Genomic DNA, 6000 nt, shown 5'->3' on the forward strand with positions numbered 1-6000 from the left:
AGCCTTTTTTCTGAATGCCGAAGAAAGCCTCCACAGTTGTCGCTAAGCCAGGATATCTTAGGAGCTTTCCTCAAGGGCCTGGATCGCTCGGCTCTTTTCTTAGGGCCGCCTTGCGCGGCCAAAAAGGGATGGGAATGCGTTGGCCGGGAATCGAACCCGGGTCAACTGCTTGGAAGGCAGCTATGCTCACCACTATACCACCAACGCACGGATGCCTCGGGTACCTGCTGCTATCTCTATCCAATTAGTGTCACACATGGCGCTGATAAGAACAAAACCCCAGCGCAAGGTCAACTTGCTGCTGTACGAATTGACCGCTAGAAAGATAAGCTCGAAACATTTCCTCGTTTGTAGAGAGAATGGAGGAGAGGCCAGTGGGTCTCGTCGGGTCGGGACTGTGCGGTGCGCAAGAACGAGCCGGAGATACTGAGATCTACCAAGTTCGTCAAATGCCACTCACTGGGCCAAAACGTTGCACTGCCATACGCCCAACGTGGGGCTCGAACCCACGACCCTGAGATTAAGAGTCTCATGCTCTACCGACTGAGCTAGCCGGGCTAAGACGCTTCCTCTTTCGTGGCCTCTTGTTGCCAACTGACTCCAAACACTTTTTTGGCTAACGCTCGGCCTAATTTGTTTTCATAAACGCAATGCGCTTCCGAGCACTCCTGCGCTTACTTGCTGTCAGGGAGGTACATGACCGTTTTTGCAGTGATTTTTGGACTCGTAACCCAACGCGGTAGGTGTTTTTCGAAGGTGTTTTCTCTCTGGGCAAAAATGCGAAGCCGAGCTTTCCCACATAGCAGCTGCCAAGGCATTTGACCTGTCAGGCCGAGGCGGCGTCGACCAATAACTCAAGGTAGAAGGACTAACGCAAAGCGCTGGCTTTGAATGCAAGGAGTCGCGGGCGACATCCTACCGGCGGACCCTTCGATAGCTCAGCTGGTAGAGCGGAGGACTGTAGCGTCAAAATAGTAATCCTTAGGTCGCTGGTTCGATTCCGGCTCGAAGGATGCCCTCTTTTACCCTTCCTCTCTCCCCCTTAACCGGAAGGCAGTCTGTTAACGCGAGAAATGTGCCACGGGCAAGCCTTTTCGCCACTTTGTACTTATATTGCATGTCTCCCTCGGCCGGTGCGCCCACCCTCGGCGTGCTGTCTCTGTGGCGCAATCGGTTAGCGCGTTCGGCTGTTAACCGAAAGGTTGGTGGTTCAAGCCCACCCAGGGACGCTCATGTTTTCTCGTTACCTCAGTGGGGCCCGAAGGCTAAAACGAAGCGGGTCCCTTGGCTCTCCTCAGAGGACTGCCAATTGAGCATCCAAACAAGCGTTCGGCTGGAGACCCTTGCAAATGTACTGGCCGATTGTTGAAGATGTTCCATAGTTGACCGAGCCACTTCTTTGGCTCAGGAAGAAGATAACTCCATGGAATGTGTAGATGCCGATTGTCCAAGAAAGCCTAAGGCCAGAGCCTTTTTTCTGAATGCCGAAGAAAGCCTCCACAGTTGTCGCTAAGCCAGGATATCTTAGGAGCTTTCCTCAAGGGCCTGGATCGCTCGGCTCTTTTCTTAGGGCCGCCTTGCGCGGCCAAAAAGGGATGGGAATGCGTTGGCCGGGAATCGAACCCGGGTCAACTGCTTGGAAGGCAGCTATGCTCACCACTATACCACCAACGCACGGATGCCTCGGGTACCTGCTGCTATCTCTATCCAATTAGTGTCACACATGGCGCTGATAAGAACAAAACCCCAGCGCAAGGTCAACTTGCTGCTGTACGAATTGACCGCTAGAAAGATAAGCTCGAAACATTTCCTCGTTTGTAGAGAGAATGGAGGAGAGGCCAGTGGGTCTCGTCGGGTCGGGACTGTGCGGTGCGCAAGAACGAGCCGGAGATACTGAGATCTACCAAGTTCGTCAAATGCCACTCACTGGGCCAAAACGTTGCACTGCCATACGCCCAACGTGGGGCTCGAACCCACGACCCTGAGATTAAGAGTCTCATGCTCTACCGACTGAGCTAGCCGGGCTAAGACGCTTCCTCTTTCGTGGCCTCTTGTTGCCAACTGACTCCAAACACTTTTTTGGCTAACGCTCGGCCTAATTTGTTTTCATAAACGCAATGCGCTTCCGAGCACTCCTGCGCTTACTTGCTGTCAGGGAGGTACATGACCGTTTTTGCAGTGATTTTTGGACTCGTAACCCAACGCGGTAGGTGTTTTTCGAAGGTGTTTTCTCTCTGGGCAAAAATGCGAAGCCGAGCTTTCCCACATAGCAGCTGCCAAGGCATTTGACCTGTCAGGCCGAGGCGGCGTCGACCAATAACTCAAGGTAGAAGGACTAACGCAAAGCGCTGGCTTTGAATGCAAGGAGTCGCGGGCGACATCCTACCGGCGGACCCTTCGATAGCTCAGCTGGTAGAGCGGAGGACTGTAGCGTCAAAATAGTAATCCTTAGGTCGCTGGTTCGATTCCGGCTCGAAGGATGCCCTCTTTTACCCTTCCTCTCTCCCCCTTAACCGGAAGGCAGTCTGTTAACGCGAGAAATGTGCCACGGGCAAGCCTTTTCGCCACTTTGTACTTATATTGCATGTCTCCCTCGGCCGGTGCGCCCACCCTCGGCGTGCTGTCTCTGTGGCGCAATCGGTTAGCGCGTTCGGCTGTTAACCGAAAGGTTGGTGGTTCAAGCCCACCCAGGGACGCTCATGTTTTCTCGTTACCTCAGTGGGGCCCGAAGGCTAAAACGAAGCGGGTCCCTTGGCTCTCCTCAGAGGACTGCCAATTGAGCATCCAAACAAGCGTTCGGCTGGAGACCCTTGCAAATGTACTGGCCGATTGTTGAAGATGTTCCATAGTTGACCGAGCCACTTCTTTGGCTCAGGAAGAAGATAACTCCATGGAATGTGTAGATGCCGATTGTCCAAGAAAGCCTAAGGCCAGAGCCTTTTTTCTGAATGCCGAAGAAAGCCTCCACAGTTGTCGCTAAGCCAGGATATCTTAGGAGCTTTCCTCAAGGGCCTGGATCGCTCGGCTCTTTTCTTAGGGCCGCCTTGCGCGGCCAAAAAGGGATGGGAATGCGTTGGCCGGGAATCGAACCCGGGTCAACTGCTTGGAAGGCAGCTATGCTCACCACTATACCACCAACGCACGGATGCCTCGGGTACCTGCTGCTATCTCTATCCAATTAGTGTCACACATGGCGCTGATAAGAACAAAACCCCAGCGCAAGGTCAACTTGCTGCTGTACGAATTGACCGCTAGAAAGATAAGCTCGAAACATTTCCTCGTTTGTAGAGAGAATGGAGGAGAGGCCAGTGGGTCTCGTCGGGTCGGGACTGTGCGGTGCGCAAGAACGAGCCGGAGATACTGAGATCTACCAAGTTCGTCAAATGCCACTCACTGGGCCAAAACGTTGCACTGCCATACGCCCAACGTGGGGCTCGAACCCACGACCCTGAGATTAAGAGTCTCATGCTCTACCGACTGAGCTAGCCGGGCTAAGACGCTTCCTCTTTCGTGGCCTCTTGTTGCCAACTGACTCCAAACACTTTTTTGGCTAACGCTCGGCCTAATTTGTTTTCATAAACGCAATGCGCTTCCGAGCACTCCTGCGCTTACTTGCTGTCAGGGAGGTACATGACCGTTTTTGCAGTGATTTTTGGACTCGTAACCCAACGCGGTAGGTGTTTTTCGAAGGTGTTTTCTCTCTGGGCAAAAATGCGAAGCCGAGCTTTCCCACATAGCAGCTGCCAAGGCATTTGACCTGTCAGGCCGAGGCGGCGTCGACCAATAACTCAAGGTAGAAGGACTAACGCAAAGCGCTGGCTTTGAATGCAAGGAGTCGCGGGCGACATCCTACCGGCGGACCCTTCGATAGCTCAGCTGGTAGAGCGGAGGACTGTAGCGTCAAAATAGTAATCCTTAGGTCGCTGGTTCGATTCCGGCTCGAAGGATGCCCTCTTTTACCCTTCCTCTCTCCCCCTTAACCGGAAGGCAGTCTGTTAACGCGAGAAATGTGCCACGGGCAAGCCTTTTCGCCACTTTGTACTTATATTGCATGTCTCCCTCGGCCGGTGCGCCCACCCTCGGCGTGCTGTCTCTGTGGCGCAATCGGTTAGCGCGTTCGGCTGTTAACCGAAAGGTTGGTGGTTCAAGCCCACCCAGGGACGCTCATGTTTTCTCGTTACCTCAGTGGGGCCCGAAGGCTAAAACGAAGCGGGTCCCTTGGCTCTCCTCAGAGGACTGCCAATTGAGCATCCAAACAAGCGTTCGGCTGGAGACCCTTGCAAATGTACTGGCCGATTGTTGAAGATGTTCCATAGTTGACCGAGCCACTTCTTTGGCTCAGGAAGAAGATAACTCCATGGAATGTGTAGATGCCGATTGTCCAAGAAAGCCTAAGGCCAGAGCCTTTTTTCTGAATGCCGAAGAAAGCCTCCACAGTTGTCGCTAAGCCAGGATATCTTAGGAGCTTTCCTCAAGGGCCTGGATCGCTCGGCTCTTTTCTTAGGGCCGCCTTGCGCGGCCAAAAAGGGATGGGAATGCGTTGGCCGGGAATCGAACCCGGGTCAACTGCTTGGAAGGCAGCTATGCTCACCACTATACCACCAACGCACGGATGCCTCGGGTACCTGCTGCTATCTCTATCCAATTAGTGTCACACATGGCGCTGATAAGAACAAAACCCCAGCGCAAGGTCAACTTGCTGCTGTACGAATTGACCGCTAGAAAGATAAGCTCGAAACATTTCCTCGTTTGTAGAGAGAATGGAGGAGAGGCCAGTGGGTCTCGTCGGGTCGGGACTGTGCGGTGCGCAAGAACGAGCCGGAGATACTGAGATCTACCAAGTTCGTCAAATGCCACTCACTGGGCCAAAACGTTGCACTGCCATACGCCCAACGTGGGGCTCGAACCCACGACCCTGAGATTAAGAGTCTCATGCTCTACCGACTGAGCTAGCCGGGCTAAGACGCTTCCTCTTTCGTGGCCTCTTGTTGCCAACTGACTCCAAACACTTTTTTGGCTAACGCTCGGCCTAATTTGTTTTCATAAACGCAATGCGCTTCCGAGCACTCCTGCGCTTACTTGCTGTCAGGGAGGTACATGACCGTTTTTGCAGTGATTTTTGGACTCGTAACCCAACGCGGTAGGTGTTTTTCGAAGGTGTTTTCTCTCTGGGCAAAAATGCGAAGCCGAGCTTTCCCACATAGCAGCTGCCAAGGCATTTGACCTGTCAGGCCGAGGCGGCGTCGACCAATAACTCAAGGTAGAAGGACTAACGCAAAGCGCTGGCTTTGAATGCAAGGAGTCGCGGGCGACATCCTACCGGCGGACCCTTCGATAGCTCAGCTGGTAGAGCGGAGGACTGTAGCGTCAAAATAGTAATCCTTAGGTCGCTGGTTCGATTCCGGCTCGAAGGATGCCCTCTTTTACCCTTCCTCTCTCCCCCTTAACCGGAAGGCAGTCTGTTAACGCGAGAAATGTGCCACGGGCAAGCCTTTTCGCCACTTTGTACTTATATTGCATGTCTCCCTCGGCCGGTGCGCCCACCCTCGGCGTGCTGTCTCTGTGGCGCAATCGGTTAGCGCGTTCGGCTGTTAACCGAAAGGTTGGTGGTTCAAGCCCACCCAGGGACGCTCATGTTTTCTCGTTACCTCAGTGGGGCCCGAAGGCTAAAACGAAGCGGGTCCCTTGGCTCTCCTCAGAGGACTGCCAATTGAGCATCCAAACAAGCGTTCGGCTGGAGACCCTTGCAAATGTACTGGCCGATTGTTGAAGATGTTCCATAGTTGACCGAGCCACTTCTTTGGCTCAGGAAGAAGATAACTCCATGGAATGTGTAGATGCCGATTGTCCAAGAAAGCCTAAGGCCAGAGCCTTTTTTCTGAATGCCGAAGAAAGCCTCCACAGTTGTCGCTAAGCCAGGATATCTTAGGAGCTTTCCTCAAGGGCCTGGATCGCTCGGCTCTTTTCTTAGGGCCGCCTTGCGCGGCCAAAAAGGGATGG

General features: G+C 53.5%; 16 non-coding genes across 16 annotated transcripts; 8 read left to right on the top strand and 8 right to left on the bottom strand.

Annotated features, from left to right (window-relative positions):
• Positions 1-135: 135 nt before the first annotated feature.
• Positions 136-207, bottom strand: TRNAG-UCC (transfer RNA glycine (anticodon UCC)). Its single transcript has one exon. It is a non-coding gene; the product is annotated as a tRNA-Gly (tRNA).
• Positions 208-485: 278 nt separating this feature from the next.
• TRNAK-CUU (transfer RNA lysine (anticodon CUU)) lies at positions 486-558 on the bottom strand. Its single transcript has one exon. It is a non-coding gene; the product is annotated as a tRNA-Lys (tRNA).
• Positions 559-927: 369 nt separating this feature from the next.
• TRNAY-GUA (transfer RNA tyrosine (anticodon GUA)) lies at positions 928-1013 on the top strand. Its single transcript is given in 2 exon segments — positions 928-964; positions 978-1013. It is a non-coding gene; the product is annotated as a tRNA-Tyr (tRNA).
• Positions 1014-1155: 142 nt separating this feature from the next.
• On the top strand, positions 1156-1229 carry TRNAN-GUU (transfer RNA asparagine (anticodon GUU)). The gene has a single exon. It is a non-coding gene; the product is annotated as a tRNA-Asn (tRNA).
• Positions 1230-1602: 373 nt separating this feature from the next.
• TRNAG-UCC (transfer RNA glycine (anticodon UCC)) lies at positions 1603-1674 on the bottom strand. The gene has a single exon. It is a non-coding gene; the product is annotated as a tRNA-Gly (tRNA).
• A 278-nt stretch (positions 1675-1952) lies between these two features.
• Positions 1953-2025, bottom strand: TRNAK-CUU (transfer RNA lysine (anticodon CUU)). The gene has a single exon. It is a non-coding gene; the product is annotated as a tRNA-Lys (tRNA).
• A 369-nt stretch (positions 2026-2394) lies between these two features.
• On the top strand, positions 2395-2480 carry TRNAY-GUA (transfer RNA tyrosine (anticodon GUA)). The gene is given in 2 exon segments: positions 2395-2431; positions 2445-2480. It is a non-coding gene; the product is annotated as a tRNA-Tyr (tRNA).
• Positions 2481-2622: 142 nt separating this feature from the next.
• Positions 2623-2696, top strand: TRNAN-GUU (transfer RNA asparagine (anticodon GUU)). The gene has a single exon. It is a non-coding gene; the product is annotated as a tRNA-Asn (tRNA).
• Positions 2697-3069: 373 nt separating this feature from the next.
• Positions 3070-3141, bottom strand: TRNAG-UCC (transfer RNA glycine (anticodon UCC)). The gene has a single exon. It is a non-coding gene; the product is annotated as a tRNA-Gly (tRNA).
• Positions 3142-3419: 278 nt separating this feature from the next.
• Positions 3420-3492, bottom strand: TRNAK-CUU (transfer RNA lysine (anticodon CUU)). The gene has a single exon. It is a non-coding gene; the product is annotated as a tRNA-Lys (tRNA).
• A 369-nt stretch (positions 3493-3861) lies between these two features.
• TRNAY-GUA (transfer RNA tyrosine (anticodon GUA)) lies at positions 3862-3947 on the top strand. The gene is given in 2 exon segments: positions 3862-3898; positions 3912-3947. It is a non-coding gene; the product is annotated as a tRNA-Tyr (tRNA).
• Positions 3948-4089: 142 nt separating this feature from the next.
• TRNAN-GUU (transfer RNA asparagine (anticodon GUU)) lies at positions 4090-4163 on the top strand. The gene has a single exon. It is a non-coding gene; the product is annotated as a tRNA-Asn (tRNA).
• Positions 4164-4536: 373 nt separating this feature from the next.
• Positions 4537-4608, bottom strand: TRNAG-UCC (transfer RNA glycine (anticodon UCC)). The gene has a single exon. It is a non-coding gene; the product is annotated as a tRNA-Gly (tRNA).
• A 278-nt stretch (positions 4609-4886) lies between these two features.
• TRNAK-CUU (transfer RNA lysine (anticodon CUU)) lies at positions 4887-4959 on the bottom strand. The gene has a single exon. It is a non-coding gene; the product is annotated as a tRNA-Lys (tRNA).
• Positions 4960-5328: 369 nt separating this feature from the next.
• Positions 5329-5414, top strand: TRNAY-GUA (transfer RNA tyrosine (anticodon GUA)). The gene is given in 2 exon segments: positions 5329-5365; positions 5379-5414. It is a non-coding gene; the product is annotated as a tRNA-Tyr (tRNA).
• A 142-nt stretch (positions 5415-5556) lies between these two features.
• Positions 5557-5630, top strand: TRNAN-GUU (transfer RNA asparagine (anticodon GUU)). The gene has a single exon. It is a non-coding gene; the product is annotated as a tRNA-Asn (tRNA).
• The last annotated feature ends 370 nt before the right edge of the window (positions 5631-6000 follow it).

This window comes from Lithobates pipiens, unplaced genomic scaffold (genome assembly GCF_037356315.1).
Source record: "Lithobates pipiens isolate NorthernLeopardFrog02 unplaced genomic scaffold, aLitPip1_a1.2 Scaffold_18, whole genome shotgun sequence".
Taxonomy (NCBI): Eukaryota; Metazoa; Chordata; class Amphibia; order Anura; family Ranidae; genus Lithobates; species Lithobates pipiens.